The 18,921-nt window shown below is 50.4% G+C and overlaps 1 long non-coding RNA gene across 1 annotated transcript; it reads left to right on the plus strand.

The window, feature by feature from the left end:
- The first annotated feature begins 8,422 nt into the window (after positions 1-8,422).
- On the plus strand, positions 8,423-17,841 carry LOC114805644. The gene is made up of 2 exons (XR_003753633.2): positions 8,423-8,621; positions 17,670-17,841. It is a non-coding gene; the product is annotated as an uncharacterized LOC114805644 (long non-coding RNA).
- Positions 17,842-18,921: the final 1,080 nt, after the last annotated feature.

Here is an 18,921-nt window from a genome sequence, read left to right on the forward strand (position 1 = left end):
AAAATGGGGTTGAAAAACCTGTTATTCCCCCTCCAGGTGTCTGTGAGCCCGATGTGGGGCGAGAACTGTGTCTGATATGACTGTATCTACCCCAGTGCTCCTTGCAGTGCCTGGCCCAAGGTAAGCACTTAATAAATATTATTATTATTACTATTGTCACCATCATCATCATCATCATCATCATTATTATGATTATCGTACAGGCCTCCACCAAGTGAAACACATTTTTTCTGGCTGAAATTTTCAGAAGAAAATGCCTTCGTAGTTTGGCCTGTGATTGGCCCACTGTTCAAAGCCCACTTGAGGGGAACTACGGGTTGGCTGGGCCCATCAGATGCCCACATCCCCATTCCTGCCCCCAAGCTCCCAGAAACCCGGGTGTCCCCTCCTCACTGTGATTAACCGAGTGCACCGCTCCCCCGAAACCGCGGCTGAAGAACCCCGCCCTCCCTCCTTTCTTCTGGGTGGCCTGGACTCGGGGCAGCCCCCCAGAGAACCGGTAGGCTGGTGGCAGGGTGGGGAGAGGGCAGGGCTGCCGACACGTCCGGACATTAGCTGGCAATTATGCATCCTCTTGGGCCAGTAGGGAGACAAGCCCAAGGAAGCTGGGCCGGGTAACCTCGTCATCATGAGCCTACGTGAGCGGCCTCCAGGCTGAATCGTGACAAAAGAGTAACCAGTAACCAGTTCCCTTCCTTTGTGTTGGGTCTGGAACACCCTGCTTCTGGTAGTTAAGGAGCATGAAGGATGGAAGAGATCGGTTGTTTTTTTTTTTTGGCCCAGCTGGGCAATTCACCTGTTGGAGACCCAATGCCACGGGGCTGTAGGGAAGGGAGTTTTCCAAGTTTGAGTCCCCTCTCTGGAATTCCGGCGGACGATAACCCCAAATATTTCCCCCTTCAGGTCCCTCTCCACATATGCCATGGTGTCCTACCCCTGGGAACTTTTTTTTAAAATCGTTTTTGCTAAGCCCTTACTACGAGCCAGGCACTGTAATAGTAATTATGGTATTTATTAAGCGCTTACTATGTGCAGAGCACTGTACTAAGCACGGGGGTAGATACAAGTTACTCAGATTGGATACAGTCCACATCGTATATGGGGCTCACAGTCTTCACCCCCAATTTACAGATGAGGTAACTGAGGCCCAGAGAAGTGAAGTGACTTGCTCGAGGTCCCACAGCAGACAAGCGGCGGAGCTGGGATTAGAACCCAGGTCCTTCTGTCTCACAGGCCCATGATCTATCTACTAGGCCACACTGATTCTCACCTTATGGGTAGGGAGCCTGGGCCCAGAGCAAACGTCCTCTGGCCTGGAACTGGACACCCACTGCTCCATGCCCCTCTGACCTCTTCTCAACAGGCCTCAGGGATTGCAGGAGGAGGGAGCCAGTCAGGTGACCGTGGCCAGAGCTGCCACTCACTCGTCCTCCTCCTTCTCCACTCCCGCCCCTCCTCTTCCTCCTCATTATCACTAACATTTATAGAGCACCAACTTTGACCGGCCCCGTGACCAGCCCCTACTGTACGATGATCTGGGGAGAGTACCACAGACAGAAGAAGCAACCTGGCCTAGTGGAAGGAGCACAGGGCCTGGGAGTCAGAGACAGTGGGTTCTAATCCCGGCTCCGCCACGTGTTTGCTGTGTGACCCCAGGCAAGTCGCCTCACGTCTCTGGGCCTCAGTTCCCTCATCTGGAAAATGGGGATTAAGACCGTGAGCCCCACGTGGGACAGGGACTGTAACCGGCCTGATTACCTAGTATCTACCCCAGCGCTCAGAACAGAGCTTAGCACATAGTAAGCGCTTAACAGATGCTACAATTATTATTATTAGTGATTATCAAGAAACACAGTCCCTGGCCGCAAGGAACTCACTCTTCATTGGGGGACGGGGGCGGGGGAGCCATTTTAAATTATTTGCCGATAGTGGACCAGGAGGGAGGGACGGAGCTACAGCAGGCAGAAGCCGATTTTCCTCCTCCTCAGGGGAGGAGGTTGCCGACCTGTACCCTTAAGGATCTGACCCAGGAGAGGGCTCTCACTGATGTCAACAACAGCAACGACAGACAACACCAATAAAAACAACCACCACCATCACAACAATAACACGAATGATAACGTGGGCACCATCACGATGTGCAAAGATCAAACTCATTAGAGAAATGGTAATGGTTTTCCACCAGCGCTGTCACATTAGTGACCTCATTTGGCCTGACGAACTCGCTGGGAGGCCAGGGCGAGGCAGTCACTGGGGAAGCTGAGGCCCGGTGAAGTCAAGTGACTTGCCTGGCGGCTAAATGGCAGCTCGCTGGCAGAGTTGGGACCAAAATCCTGTTCACCTGACACGCAGCTTTCATTCGATCGGCCGCCTCCCTCTTCGGGTGGCTTTATCTTTTGGGCCTAGTTTCAGTTGGAATGAAATATCCTCCTACTCAGCTGCTTCCCCTATCTGTAATTGATTTGAACGTCACTCTCACCCATTAGATTTACGCGCTCTGTGGGAAGGGATTGTGTCTACCCACTCTTCCGTATCCTCTCGAGGGCTTAGTACAGTGCCCTGCACACGGTAAGCGCTCAAGAAATAGCATCGATTGACAGGGACTAGGTCCAATCTGATTGGCTTTCATCTACCCCAGTGCTTAGTACAGTGCCTGGAACATAGTAAGTGCTTCACAAATGCCATTTTTTAAAAATAACTGCCATTCTCCAAGCCCCAGGCTGGATGGGGAACCCCAAAGCTTGATTGACAGGACCCCTGAAAGGAACTCTGAGAGTTAATTGCATTCCTAAAGACGGAGTGTTTGGGGATTGGCTGATCCGTGTCATGGGAGCAGCCCAAACTCAAATTTGAAAAGCAAAGAAAGCGGAACTTATCACTAACCCTCCCCTGAACTCTAACCTAATGCCTGATCCTTGACTCAAATCTTTTTTCTTCCTATGGGAAAAGGGAACAGAGGGTGCGGAAGTCCAACAACAGCCCTAGCAGGAGAGCAAACACCTTGGCTAAGAAGAGTTCTTCAAAGCAAGGGAGATTTCTAAGTGGCCTCTTGGCCACTGTGGCCACCAGTGAATAATTCGGAGTCTCCCTGCTTTGGATTCCAGGATCAGTATCCTTCTGTAGCACCCGTGATCTTATTTTCACGCTCCTTAGTGCTCAATGTATATACGTTACTGTTGGATTGCACTCTCCCAAGTGCTTAGTACAGTGGTCTGCACACAGTAAGCTCTCATTAAATACGATCGAATGAATATGTCCCCTCAACTGATGTAATCTGATAGCACTGTATGTTTATGTTCATCTTCCCCTTTGGAGTGTCAGCTCCTTGTGGTCAGGGAAGATGTCGCTTTGCCTCTCTGTGCTTTCCAAGCATCAAGTACAGCACCCCAAGTGGGAGCTAAATAAATGCTACTTCTAGGACTAGCGCCACCTATTATTATGACTAATGCTACGACGATTACTACAACTACTGTTATTATTAATAACTGCGGTATTTGTTAAGCCCTTACTCTGTGCCAGGCACTGTTCTAAGTGCTGGGGTGAGAGACAAGATAATTGGGTTGGACACAGTCCCTCTCTCGCTTAGGGGTCACAATCTCAATCCCCATTTTACAGCTGAGGGAACTGAGGCATGGAGAGTGAGGTGACTTGGCCAAGGTCACCCAGCAGACAAGTGGCAGAGCGGGATTAGAACCCATGATCTTCTGAATCCCTGGCCCATGCTCTATCCACTAGACCATGCTGCTTCTCTACTAGTCTTATTACCCTTATTCCTACGGTTACTACTTTAGACTCCCCCTTTCCCAGTCTTCCAGGCAACTTTGGATATGAAAATTAACCGTTTCGGAATCTCTTAGGGGGCAGAAAACAAGCACCCACTATCCCACCTCTTTTGCGTCGTCTGCTAGAAAGTTGACAGCGCTGGGATTCGGGATTTCCTCATTGGCAAAATGGGGATATGAATACCTGTCTCTCCCTACTTCACAGGATGTTGTGAGGAAAACACGAGCTAACTGATGTGAAAGTTCTTTGGAAATACAACAGGATGTTGTTATTATTGTTATTATTATCCCTGAATCTAATTCTAATTCAAGTGTGCTTATCTCCCCCACCTTGTGGGCTCACCCCATATTCTCTCAATCTGCCTGTAAGGATTGCTGGGATAGGGAATTAAGAATCACGGGAAGTTTTATGGGGATAAAATAACTGGGGAAGCACCCACCTCATGCCCAGCAGTGGTTCTGCCTACTATCTTTATTGCCTGTCCCAACCTCTCTGGCCCAGTTCTATCACCAGAAGGCGTCCTTGTGGGCGCACAACTTTCCCTTCAATCTATCAGTCCACCAACCAGTGGCATATATTGAGCACTTAATGTGCGCAAAACACTATACTAGGTGTTGGGGAGAGTGTAATACAGTAGCGTCCTTGGGACACCATCCTAAGAGCTCCATAGTCAGTTGTCCTTGGCCTCCATTTTGGATATTCCTCCCTCAGTTCATTCTCTCTCTCTCCATTCAGGGCTTGATCCTTTCTGACTTTCCTGTCTGTTCTGTACACGGCTCCTCACCCCCAACCCCGCCCCCATCCCCCTCCCTTACACCCTGAAGGGTTTTAACTATGGTGTGAGACCCAAAATTCTGCGGGGCTTAGCCGAGAGGTGAGAAAACCCTGTTTGGCTGGCAGACAGTGTGCCGTAAGTATTTGAAATCGTGCCTCCCTTTTTTTGCACAATTTTGGTTTCGTTAAAATGGTTTGCTGGGGTTGGGGGCGGGGAGTGGTGGCTGTTATGTGGATCATAAAAGCATATGAGCGATTAGAATAGTGCTTGACACCTAGTAAGCGCTTAACAAATACCATCATTAAGTTTAGCAATAAGGGGAGGAAGAGAGAAAGGGGAGTAAAGGAGGAAGAAAGGACGGGAGAGGAAAGAGGAAGGTAAGAACTGCATACGACTGCATAATTTATTTGTTTATATTGATGTCTGTCTCCCTCTCTACAGTGTAAGCTCACTGTGGGCAGGGAACGTGTCTGTTATGTACTCTCCCAAGGACTTAGGACAGTGCTCTGCACACAGCGAGCCCTCAATAAACACTATTGACCGACCTACAGTAGGCACTTGACGAATTAACTCCGCTTCCTTGGTGTGTTGTCCCGTTCTTACCCTTCTTCTCTTCCTCCCTAGGAACATGTCTGTCCCAGCGAAGGAACTCCCCATCTCCCTCCCATCACCATGCCTCTGTGACACTTCTCATTCTTACCCTCCTCTTCCTCTTCCCCAGGGATGCACCGCTAGCACTGCTGACGATGATGAGGTAGAAAAAAAATCATCTTTAATTTCCTCCTCAAAAATCGGGGTGGGGCAATTATGAGAGTGAAGACCGTATTTTTTTTTTTCAGCCATGCGGCATGGGAGAGTCTAGTTAGACACCAGAAGAACCACCCAATAATCGCAAGGATTAAACCGCGGGTCAGGGGATCGAGATGCTTGGGGAGGCCCCACCCCCACGTACAGCACGTCCTCCACCTGAGACGTTTTGAATTAAGGCGAACATCGCTTAAAGCATTGCTAAACCAACACCCTAAATGGACAATCCTGCCAATTTCTCAGTTTCTAAACCATCACACAGGTTTTGCCTTTATTTACGGTATTTGTTAAGCGCTTACTATGTGCCAGGCACCATCCTGAATGTTGAAGTAGATACAAGATAATCGGTTTGGACCCGGTCCCTCATGGGGCTCACAGTTTTAATCCCCATTTTGCAGATGAGGGAACTGAGGCACGGAAAAGCCAAGCGACTCACCCAAGGTCACACAGCAGCCAAATGGCAGAGCTGGTATTAGTATCTTTTCAACAGTAGCCTCCTTTATGGCCCTATGCTGCTGGCCTGGGCTGTGGGGAAGGAGTTTAAAGGGAGCCGTGGGGGAAGGGGGAAGCAAAATAAAAAACCATGATGGGGGTGGGAGGGAGGATGGGGAAAGGGAGGGGGAAAAGAGAGGGAGATTCGTAACTGCTTTCCAGACAGAGTCGCCAGGGACCTCTGAGGCTACCGTTTTATTTGAAGTTAAAGCGTATACCTTACGGCGGAACCTCCTCCTCCTTGACGGAATATATGTGCAGAGCACTGTACCAAGCGCTTGGGAGAGCACCGTACAATAGACTTGGTAGACATGGCTCATCTATGATTGACTGAATATCCAGTTTAGGTTCACTTGGGTAAAAACAGGGTACCTGACCCGAGCTCAGGAAGAAATCTCCTGTTAAGAACACCGTTTGTGTGAGAAAACTAGGAAGTTTCAACCAAAGAGGCAAGGTTCAGGGACCATTGGTTTCGTAAGTCTGAGGACTCGGGTCCTTTAAAATAGCAGAGGAGCAGCCATCTTTTCGGGGGTTTGCAGTTCATTTCCACAGAAGCAGGGCTACAGCAGCTGATGTCTTGAGGACACTTTCTAGATCTAGGGGTGAACCCTTCTTTTTCAGGGTCACTGGGAATGTGCACCGCTCGTGGTCATCGGGAACGTGTACTGCATTTGGTCGGGGGGGACGTGCATTGCCTACAACCATCGGGTACATGCGTTGCGTGTTTGCATCGCACGTAGTCATGGGGTATATGCGTGGCGTCTGGTCATAGGGGATGTGTACTGTATGCAGTCATCCGACACATGCATTTTGTGTGGTCTTCGGGTTGATGGGTTGTGTGTGATCATAGGAGGGGCTCATTGCATGTAGTCACCTGGCATGTGATCTGTATGTTTATCACGTACGGGCATTGCGCGTGACCATAGCAAATGCACTACTCTTGCGGTTATTACGCAGGAGAAACAGCATGGTCTAGTGGATAGAGCCTGGGCCCGGGAGTCACAGGGACCTAGGTTCCACTCCCGGCTTCTCCACTCCTCTGCCTGCGTGACCTTAGACAGGTCGCTTCACTTCTCTGCGCCTCAGTTCTATCATCTGCAAAATGGGGATTAAGACGGTGAGTCCCAGGTGAGACAGGGACTGGGTCCAACCAGATCTGCTCGTATCCACCCCAGAGCTTAGTACAGTGCCTGGCAGAGGGTAAGCGCTTAACGAAGGCCGCGATTATTATTATTATCCAGTGGGTTCCTAGGGAACGTGCGTTGCGTGTGGTCATAGAGAACGTGCAGTTTGTGCGGTCATCGGGTACGTGCATTGCGTGTTGGTGAGCACCTGGAACCTGAAAGACTGTAATGTGCTGGGAGCTGGGCCAGGAAGTCGGGGGGTGGATCTTGCATTGTTATTCAAATCGCCATTTCCCTCCCGTCGGATTCCTCCAAAGCCCAGACTGGTGACTCCTGCCAGGGAAGACTGACTGGAGGGATGAGACTCTCGCCTCTTGGGCAGACCCGGACAGGCGGCCTGGTCACGAGGAGCTCAAGTACCAGCGGGGGGCTAGGGAGAAGCGTGGCCAAGTGTCTAGGGCAGGGGCCCGGGAGTCAGAAGGACCTGGGTTCTAATCCCAGCTCTGCCGCTTTTCTGCTGCGGAAACTTGGGCGAGTCGACTCGCTTCCCTCATCTGGAAAACGGGGATGACAACCGTCAGCCCCGTGTGGGACGTGGACAGTGTCCAATCCATTAGCTTGCATCGACCGCGGCGCTCAGTACAGTCCCTGGCACAGAGTAAGCACTTAACGACCACCATGAAAAAGAAAGCTGGGCTCGGGGGTGAGGGAGAATAGGAGAGAGGGGGGCATCAGCCTCATCATCCACAGCGTTTCATGTGTGTATCGTATTTAGCGAGCCCTTACTTTCCCAAAGTGCTGGGGACAGTACAGTCCATCAGAGTTGGTAGACATCTTTCCTTGTTCTTAAGGAGCTTCCAGTCTACGGGGGCTTCTAAGTGCCTTGGATGGAACGGAAGCCCACGATGGAACAGAAGCGGGCCTGGCCTTGGGGACCACCCGCTCTAACGAGGAAGCTTCCCTGAAAAACACAGTTACTGCAACTGCCACGACCACTAGAGGCTCGCCCAGTGCCCCGCGCCCAGGCCGGTCCACACCGCTCACCCACAGGGCGTCAGGGGTTCAAGGTACGATGGGGTGATTCTGACGCCGCTTCCCAGGAGGGCCTTAAAGGGCCAGCACGAGGAGACGTTAAACATTACCCCTGGGCCGGTGGATCGGAAACCCAGAGACGTGGTCACTCCGGACCACCTGGAGGCCCAAAAGAGGAAACCGGAACGCTTTTGTATTTCCTCAGCGGGCATCGGTCTGATCTCTTATCACGGACCTTGCTTGGGAAGAGAAAACTAAGTGGATGAAGAGCAGCCGGTTTCTTTAAGGACACACCCACTTGTGCACACACACACACACACATACACATCTCCCCCCACCCCCTTCTCCCCCCGCCACCATTCCTGCCCTGAGAGCAATGTTAGCAGGATTTGTAGAGCAAAGTCCAAATTTGGGCCTCCGTTCTGTTGTACAGAGAATATGATCCGCCAGGAGGAAAACATGATGGGGTTTTGTGATTCTCTCTAGGAAGAACCCCCAGCCCCCCATTCCCGGATGGCTCAAACCAGAGGAAACCCCTGTGGCTTCGGCTGGTCCTGGGAGAGCAAGGCAGGATGGGCCAAGGCTCTTGCCCATCTCCTCCCCTTGGGGTGAGCACTGGATCTCCTCCTTCACCTGAGCTATGACAGAGATAACACCTTGGATGAAAAGCGGGACTTTATTCCTCAGAGGGCTTCTGCATCCCTCATCTCATTTTGCCCCCAAACCGGGAGGGGTAAGGGATTTGGGGTTAAGGATTATCATCCTAAACGTGGTGACCGAGGATGGAAAACAGAGAATGTTGCCGCGGGAGGGATTTAGGTCGGGCATGAATGAGAACTTTCTGCCAGTGAGGGTGAGTCGTGGGAAGGATTTCCCATCTTTGAAGGCGTAGTGGAGTAGGATGGGTTGTCATTTATCTGGGCCGGGACTGGGGAGCCCCTTTGTCGACTGCCCTCTAGATGTATTAGTCAACTCCTTGAACCCACCTGGGCTCTCTTTGGACATTTAGAGAAAGACCAAAGTGGTCCCCACTGAGGTGGGCTGGCTCTCCCGAGGCTGAATTTGACACCTTCTAAGGAGCGGAGAGGGGCACAACCAATCAGTGGTGTTTACTGAGCACTGTACTAAGTGCCTGGGAGAGCACAGTGAAGCTGGCAGACCCTATTCCAACCCTCAAGGAACTTAAGAACTTGGTCTAATGGTTAGATCATGAGCCTGAAAGTCAGAAAGACCTGGGTTCTAATCCTGACTCTGCCACTTGTCCACTGTGTGACCTTGGGTAAGTCGCTTCACTTCTCTGTGCTCCGGTTACCTCATCTATGAAATGGGGATGAAGACTGCGAGCCCCATGTGGAACAGGGACTGTGTCCAACCTGATTAGCTTGGATCTACCCTAGGGCTTAGTACAGTGTCTGGCATAGGAAACGCTCAACGAATGCCGTGAAAAAAAATACGGAAAACTCTGGGCTTCACATTGAGTCTAGTGATGGTTCCGAGCAGTGGCAGGAAATTATTGGGGGAGTCCCCTTGGCTTTCCTTTCTGTGGGTCCCCGAGTCCTCTGAGGTAGGGATGGGAGGTGGGAGAAGGGGCTTCCTTCCCAACCTACCTGGCTTCACTGCCAAGGTCTGGGGCCTGGGAACCCTATCTGTCATCGGGGAGGTGGGCTGGGTCATGAGCCATCGTAGAACATTGGCCTTTATAATCAGAGATGATAATAATAACTGTAAAGAACGGGGACCTCGCTGGGGACAGGGATCGGATCTACCAGCTGTTACATTGTACTCTCCCAAGCTCTTAACACAGTGCTCTGCACATGGTAAGCGCTTGATAAATACACTTTTTTACGGCGTTCGTTAAGCCCTTACTATGTGTCAAACGCTTTTCTAAGCACTGGGGTAGGTAGAAGTTAATTAGTCGGACACACTCCTGTCAGCAAGGGGGTCACAGCCCAAGTAAGATTGATTGATGATGATGATAAGGTCAAAGCAGCATAGCTTAGTGGAAAGAGCCCGGTCTTGGGAGTCAGAGGTCATGGGTTCTAGTCCCGGCTCTGCCACTTGTCTGTCGTGTGACCTTGGGCAAGTCACTTCACTTCGCTGGGCCTCAGTTACCTCATGTGCAAAAATGGGGATTAAAAAATGTGAGCCCCCAGGTGGGACAATCTGATTATTCTGTATTTACCCCAGTGCTTAGAACAGTGCTCTGCACATAATAAGTGCTTAACAAATATCATAATTATTATTAATTATTATTAATAATAATGATAATAGTATTTGTGGCCTTTGGGCATTTGATATCCACCCCACCCTCACCTCAACCCCAAAAAACTAATGTACATATCTTTAAATTATATATTATAAATTATTTATTTATATTCATGTCTGTCTCCCCCTCTTAAGCTCACTGTGGGCAGGGAACTTGTCGGCCAACCTGGTTGTACTGGGCTCTCCCAGGTGCTTAGTACAGTGCTCTGCACATAGCAAGTGGTCAATAAATACTACTGATTGATTGATTAAGCATTTATAATGTGTAAAGCACTGTAGTAAGATCTGGGATCGTTACAGCCTAAACAAGATTGGACCCAGTCTCTGTCCCACAGTGGGGTTCGCAGTCTAAGAGGGAGCGAGAACAGGTTTTCGCTTCCCCATTTTGCAGATGAGGAAGCCGAGGCCCAGAGGAGTACGTTACATGCCCAGGGTCACACAGCAGGCGAGTGACAGAGGCGTGACGATAACCCCGGTCTGCTGACTCTTAGTCCCACGCTCTTTCCACTAGGCCACGCTGCTTCTCTTCCGGGAGGAGAGTTGCGTGTGTCCTGGTTTCTGGCCTCAGCTCCGCTCTTGACCTAGCCTTTGTACAGTAACCTCTCAGTGACCTGGAGGCAAGGATTAGTTTCCTCCTCTTACCGATCAACTTGACTTTGGCGTCAGCTCCGAGTTGGCTTTTGCTTGAGCTGAGGCGCAGTCACACGACTGAAAAGCGGATTGACCCAGTGGCTGGAGCCCGGGCCTGGGAGTCAGAAGGACCTGGGTTCTAATCCCGGCTCTGTCACTTTTTCTGCTGGGTGACCTTGGGCAAGTCACTTCACTTCTCTGGGCCTCAGTTACCTCATCTGTAAAATGGGGATTAAGACTGCGAGCCCCATGGGGGTCAGGGACCGGGTCCAACCTGACTAGCCCGTATCTACCCCGGGGCTTAGTACAGTTCCTGGAACATAGGAAACGCTTAACAAATACCACAGTTGACCAGTGCTTGGCACATAGTAAGCGCTTAACAAATACCGTTATTATTATTATTATTATTATTAATGACTTTACAGTCTTGGACTCTTCCCTGGCTATAACCCTCTGGGGGCTTCCTATTCCCAGCTCACTCTAAGAGGGTGGGTGAGGATCCCAGGCCCGCCTGTGACTGGAACTTCATTCGGGGAGAGTTCGTCTCATCTAATTTTCGCTGCTCAGGCTGCGGGGTGGACCTCAGTCTGAGGTGTTCTTTTTAATAATATTTGTTAAGCGCTTCCTAGATCACTAGGTTTAAATAAATACCATTAGTAGAGCGATGGGCTGATTGTTGGGATTTGGGAAGCCATTCCGAACTGAGGGAAGACCTTTAGGGAGGTCTCCACATTAAAGTCGCGGTCCCCTTTCTCACTCGTATTTGCTGGTAACTACTGCCACATCCCCTCCCTCCTTTCCCCTCTGTCTCTTCCTCTCTTGCCTCTCACAGCTTTGGCTGTGTTTAGGTGAACACTACAGACGCTTACCGAGACCAAACCTTACCCCTAGGCATGGCCTAATGGGAAGAGTTCAGGCCTGGGAGTTAGAGGACCTGGATTCTGATCCTGGCTCTGCCACTTGACGCTTGCAAAAGTCACTTCACTTTCCCGGGTCTCAGTTTCCTTAACTGGAAAATGGGGATCCAATACCTGTTCTCCCTCCTCCTATAGACTGGAAGCTCCTTGAGGGCAGGGAATGGGAATATGCCCTCTCTATTATATTGTATTCTCCCCAGTGCTTAGAACTCAGGTCTTTGGACTCCCGGGAAGGTGTTCGTTCCACTAAACCACACTGCTTCTCCTCCACAGGATACTTCTGCTTGGTCTTGTGTGAGGTGCCAGCATATATAGCTTTCTTCCATTCCCATAAACACACATTCACACCCACACACCCACACGCACCTTCTCCAGAGCTTCCCAAAGAATCCCACAAGAAACCAGTGTGTCTAAATCACGTGCTCTGCCCACAGAAAGCACTCAATAAATCCGATTGATTGATAATTGATTTAAACCGTGAGCTCCCCGTGGGGCAGGGACTGTGTCCGATCTGATCATCTTCTATCTACCCCAACACTTGGGAAATAGCAAAAGTTTAACGAATACCACTTAGTCATGTGGGTCCTTCGTGTGGTTTAGTCCCATGGGAGATGCCATCAAAAGGTGCTAACTGGACTCCAGAGTGACGACAGGGTGACCCAGGCAGACCCAACCTCACTGATTTTCTCTCTCTCTGTCTCTGTCTCCAGTTCTCTGCCTTTGTCATCATTCCAGACTTGTCTAGCTCATTGCCTCCTTTCTCCTAAGCATTGGGGAAGGTGGTCTTCCTGCTTCTGTTGTGCGTGGGGGCACCCTTAGGGGGTGTCACAGCTCAGCGGTGAAGCTGGAACGTGAGCTTGGCCTACGTGGGGTCTTTACCTAAGGACCACAAGCATAAGCTACCTGCTCGGTGAAGATGGGAGAGAGAGAATGTGTGTGTGTGTGTGTGTGTGTGTGTGCGGGGCTATTTTCAAGACGGTTTTATATCTTAATTTAATGCCTTAGGGAGATGACCCTGGGATGCTGTTGCTGGGTAACTGGGCGGAGAAGGGTGAGAATTTGGGGGCCTCCAGATCTGGCCCTTCCCTGTGCCATATTATCATCTGAATGATGATGTCTAGAAAGAAACATAAAACCTCGGCAAACACTCCTCTATTTGTCCTAAACACTGCTTTGTCTGAATCTTTGGGCCCGGGCACGTGATTTAGACGCACTGGTTTCTTGTGGGATTCTTTGGGTAGCTCTGGCGAAGGTGTCTGTGTGTGTTTGTGTGTGTGTGTTTATGGGAATAGAAGAGGACTTTAAAAGTTGGTACCTCACACAAGACTAAGCAGAAGAATCCTATAATAATAACGATGCTTGTATTTGTTAAGCGCTTACTATGTACCAAGCGCTGTTCGAAGCGCTGGGGTAGATCCAAGCTAATCAGGTTGTCCCACGTGGGGCTACCAGTCTCAATCCCCATTTTACAGCTGAGGTAACTGAGGCACAGAGAAGTTAAGTGACTTGTCCGAAGTCACGCAGCTGATAAGAGCCGGAGCCAGAATTAGAACCCAAGACCTCTGACTCCCAAGCCCGTGCTCTTTCCATTGAGCCACGCTGCTTCCCAGGCCCGTGCTATAGAGGAGAAGCAGTGTGACCTAGTGGAAAGAGCACGGCCCTTGGAGTCAGAGGACTTGAGCTCTAATCCTTTTCTGCCTCTTGCTTGCTGTGTGACCTCGGGCAGGTCATAACTTCTCTTGGCCCCGGTTTCCTCATCTGTAAAATGGAGATTTAATACCTGTTCTCCCTCCTATATAGACAGGGAGTCCCCAGTGGGACAGAGACTGTGTGCGACCTGATTGACTTGTATCTCCCCCAGTGCTTAGAGCAGTGCTTGGCATATAGTAAGGGCTGAACAAACACCACCTTAGGTGGGATTTTGGGGTGGGGGGTATGAATGTGAAGAGAGCTGTGATCTGTCTGATGTGGGAAGGGAGGGAGATCCCGGTAGGGGGAATAATTCCTCCAAAGTCTGGGCACAGACAAACCAACCCCAAGCAGTTCCCCAAAAAGGCAAATCTGAAATGATTTACTGCGTTATGGTTTTTTTATGGTATTTGTTAAGCACTTACTATGTGCCAGACACTGTAATAACCCTGGGGTAGAATCAAGCTGATCAGGTTGGTCACTGTCCCTGTCCTACATAGGGCTCACTGTCTTAATCCCCATTTTCCAATTGAGGTAACTGAGGCCCAGAGAAGTGAAGCGACTTGTCCAAGGTCACACGGCAGGCAAGAGGAGGAGCCAGGATTCTAACCCAAGTTCCTTCTTACTCCCAGGCCCCTGCTCTAACCATTAGGCGACACTGCTTCCGTTGGGCTTCACACCACCCCTCCCCCCCCCCGCCAAAACCTCCAGGATTCTGTGGGCTCTTCCCCGACCCAAAGCTTTATAGAAGATAGCACACAGAAAGGCACAGGTCCTTCCTGCTCCGACCTATCAAGCAATCAATCCGTGGTATTCATTGAGGGTTTACTATTTGCTGAGCATTGCGCTAAGCACCGGAACCCAATGGAATTAGCGGAAAATTCCCTGCCCCAGAGGAGCCGTCCCTTGCTCTGATTGTTCCCCAGTCACCGGGATGCTCTCCCACTCCCAGCAGCTCAAGGGAAAACCACACTCCCACCAGGCCCGTGTGCTCTGCTCCCTCTCTCTTAACCTAATCCCCTTGGTCCCAGCTGCTAAGTCGCTTCTTTGGCTCTCTTTGATCTTGCAGATCTGAGCCCTTGGAAGGTCGCCTACTGTGCGAGGCATGTTCCTACCTAGGGCCGAGCTCAAAGGCAAGCCTTCCCTCCTGTCCAGTCCTCTCTTTGGTGGCATGCTGTGTTCCCAAGGAGGGTGCCGATGGGAACAGCCGCTGGTGTCCCCGCATTTATTTTTAGTGTCTTGGGCCCAGCTGGACCATCAGGAGGGTAGAGCTGCTAGGCGGGAGGGGAGGGTGAGTCCTGAATGGCCTAGTGGAGAGAGCGCGGGGCCGGGAGCGCGGGGCCGGGAGTCCGAAGGACCCGGCTTCTTCTCCTGGCTCTGCCGCTTGTCTGCTATGGGACCTCGGGCAAGTCACTTCTAGTCTCCGTGCCTCGGTTACCTCATCTGTAAAATGGGGATTAAAGCCGTGAGCCCCATGTGGGTCATGGATTGTGTCCAACCTCATTAGCTTGTATTAGCTTAGTACCGTGTCTGGCAAGTAGTAAGCACTTAACGAATACCTTAAAAAAAACAACTAAAACCAAAAACTCATATTGTACTCTCCCAAGCATTTAGTACAGTGCTCTGCACACATTAAGGTCTCCACAGCTCTCACTGATGGGTTGATATCCCGCATCCCACAGGCCCAGGAGTTAAAAGAACCTCCGTCCCTTGTCTGCTGTGAAACCTCAGCAAATCTCTCAACTTCTCTGTGCCTCAATTACTTCATCTGTAAATGGCGATTAAGACTGTGAGCCCCATGTGAAACAGGGCCAGTGTCCAATCCAATTTGCTTGTATCCATCTCAGAACTTGGTACAGCGCCTGGCACTTAGTGAGCGCTTCACAAATACCACAGTTATTATTATCGTCAGGGAAGGCAGAGCTCAGTGGGTTCCAAGTTGGTCTTGGGGATGGGGCTGTGGGGGCTGAGGGAGGGAGGAACCCGCTAAGAGCTTCAGGTCACTGGGCCTTGGGCCAGCTGAGGGTGGGACTGGCAATGCCCTTTCAGGGATCTTTCACATCAAGCCTCCATCCTACCTCCATCATTTAGAAAGGGGAAAAAAAAATCTCACACATCATTCTAGCAACAACAAAAAATTGGCAGGAAACTGCCATGGTTTCCTTGCCGGAGGCTTTGGGAAGCTGAGCTGCCTTCTGAGCTCTCCGGACCATCGACGGCAATAAACCCGGCTTTGTGTTCCGGCGTTTCTGGTTCCGTTTGGCACAGGAGAAGAAAGCAGGGTCAACAGCTGGACGGGCAAGGGAGGCCCGCGGCTCACAATGGGAACGGAGATGGCAAATGTTTGATTTCACCTTGTAAGGCATCCCAGACGGCTCCCAATTAACTCGGGGAATTCTACCCAGCTTATTGAATGACGCATGTCATTAGGAAGACTCCCCCCCCAGTTCTCACCATTAAGCCGTTCGGCTCCGGAGCAGAAATCCACTTGAAAACAGTTTTATTTTTCCAAACGGGAACAAGTGAGTCAGGAAAGGGGTGGTCCCGAGACCCCTCCCCGAGGCTGTGGTCTCGGCTTCACCGAAACCATATGCCAGTCTGTCTTCCTGAGCCAGTGGCCCCCACCCCGGCCCCCGCTAAGCGCCTCATGTCTTCTCTGGTGGGCCGGGCCTTGAGGGTCCCAGAGAGGTGGGGTGCTTCATGGACTTCCTTGGCCCCCTGGAGTAGTTTTGGGGAGCAGGGGGACCCGTCTCTCCTCTATCCCCTCACGCCCATCCTTCTGACCCTCTCTCCGTCTGTTCCCGCCCTCCCCACACAGAACTGTAGACAAAACCCTTCGGACCACGGCCCGCTGCTGCTTAGCACCTGGGGCCTGGCCGGGCTCCTGTTGGCTGTTATAAAATGATTTTTGGCCTTGGAAAAGCGCCCTTCCGTGGCCCAGAGCCCTCCCCATTCGTTTCCCGCCCCCTTCCTGGGAGAAGGGTGAGCCCTGGGGCAGTGGCCCCCGATCTTGCAGAGAGAAACCAGAGTGGTCATCCACAGGCCGGAGTTGGCAGTATTCGTGGGCTGCTGGCGCCGCCTCCAGTTCCTCCCCCTCTGAGCTCCTGGGACTAACTCTGGGACTAATGGAACCCCAGAGATGGAAGGGACTTCAAGAGGTCATCTGGGAAATCTCCTGCCTCCAAGCATACCTTCTTTGAAACCGTTCCAGGGGCAGAGATTCCACCGCAAACTCCAACTGCCTACTCCAGGCTATCGAAGCAGCATGGCCTAGTGAATATAGCATGAGCCTGGAGTCAGAAAGGCATGGGCTCTAATCCTGGTTCCGCCACTTGCCTGTTATGTGACCCTGGGAAAGTCTCTTCACTTCTCTGGGCCTCAGTTACCTAGTAGAAAGAGCACGGACCTGAGAGTTGGAGGTTCTAATCTCGGCTCCGCTACTTGTCTGCTCTGTGACTTTGGGCAAGTCACCTAGCTTCTCTGAGCCTCAGTTACCTCATCTGTAAAATGGGGATTGAGACCATGAGCACCACGTGGGGCAGGGACTGCACCCAACCCAATTTGCTTGTACCCACCCCAGTGCTTAGTACAGTACCTGGCACATAGTAAGCGCTTAAATACCGCAGGCATTATTATTATTATCCAGGCACTCGATCAAATACCATTAATTGATTGATCCTGGGTTTAATTCCATTTTTTTTAAATGGTATTTGTTAAGTGCTTACTACAGGCCAGACATTGTACTAAGTTCTGGGGTAGATATAAGATAATCACGTAGGACATAGTCCATGTCCCACATGGGGCTCTGTACAGTCTCAATTCCCAATTTACAGATGAGGTAACTGAGGCTCAGAGAAGCTAGGTGACTTGCCCAAAGTCACCGAACAGACAAGTAGCGGAGCCGAGATTAGAACCTCCGACTCTCAGATCCGTGCTCTTTCCACTAGGCAATGCTGCTGGGCTTCTTTATACCCAATTGAACTTTCTCCCATTCCAATCTGAGGCCATTTCCTCTTCCTATATCATCAGTGGACTGGAAGGCAGTTATTAAGTAGTCTCTCCTTAACCTCTCCTCTAGATAACCCCAATCCCTTTCACCTCTCTTTCCCCTGGCTCCTTTTTCATTTTTTGAATCATTTTGGTTGCCCTTCTCAGGGCCGGCTCTAATTGCTCTACCTCCTTTTGAAGATACGGTGACACCCAGCTGGACCCAAGACGCTGATAACGGTTCTGACCCGGGAGGAGGATTGCGGAAGGAGATCTTCCGGCTCCTTTTGTAAAATCAGACTCACGTCAACTTTCGCAATAAAAGCACTGCTGTCTCATCTTTGGTTTGTGGTTTGCTATATGATCCATCAGGTTTTTTTCTGAGGAACTGGTGAGGGAGCCTGCCTTCTTCCATTTTGTCTGGATTTTTTTTTGGGGGGGGGGGCCTTTGTGTTCCTCCCTATTGAATTTCATCCTGTTTTTGCAGGGACTATTCCCTAATTTATCATGGTGGCTTGGAATTTCACTCCTATTGTAGGAGGTGTTAGCCAAACCACCCAATTCCGAGTTATTTGCAAACTTGGTGATCACAGCCTCAGATTGCTTTGTCTAAGTCAATCAAGAGATTACAGGGAAAAACGTTCCAGATTCTTATGGGACAGAATAGTTAGGGGGCCTTTATTCATCACTACCCAGGTGTCATGGGGATAAATTCTGAGTACGAAAATAATCAAATTGGATAGAGTTCCTGCCCCATGTGGGGCTCACCCTCTAAGAGGTAAAGAGACTAGGTATTTTATCCCCATTTTCAGACTGAAGGCTATAAGCTCTTGTCTGTAAATTCGCCTCTCTACTATAAACTCTTTATGGGTGGGCAGGGAACGTGTCTGCTAATTCTACTGTATTGTACTCTCTCAAGTCCATAGTACAGTGATCTGCAGGTACTCAGCGCTCAGGAAATATGACCGATTGATTGATGAGGAAATTAAAGCCCAGAGATTTTAAGTAGCCTGGTCCAGGTCACACAGTAGGCCAATGACAGACCCGTGAGGAGGATTTTGGGTGTCCCTAAGACAGACTGCATTCTTTCCCTCTGCCACTTCTCTGCTGGGAGACCTTGGGTAAGTCACTTAAGCTTCTCAGTTCCCTCATCAGCAAAATGGAGATTCAATACCTGTTCTCCCTCCTACTTAGACTGTGAGCCCCATGCAGGACCTGGTTATCTTGTATCTGCCCCAATGCTTAGTACAGTGACTGGCTCACAGTAAGCACTTAACAGATATTGTTATTATGATTGTTATTATTAGTATCATTATTCCCTATCTCTTCTTTCCCTTAGACGATTCCACAGGGTGAATTGTATCCCTTCACTCTGGTCTCCACTGTTAATGTCTATTAATGTCTGTCTCCCACTCCAGAC

The sequence above is a fragment of the Ornithorhynchus anatinus genome, chromosome 19 (assembly GCF_004115215.2).
Source record: "Ornithorhynchus anatinus isolate Pmale09 chromosome 19, mOrnAna1.pri.v4, whole genome shotgun sequence".
NCBI classification, from domain to species: domain Eukaryota; kingdom Metazoa; phylum Chordata; class Mammalia; order Monotremata; family Ornithorhynchidae; genus Ornithorhynchus; species Ornithorhynchus anatinus.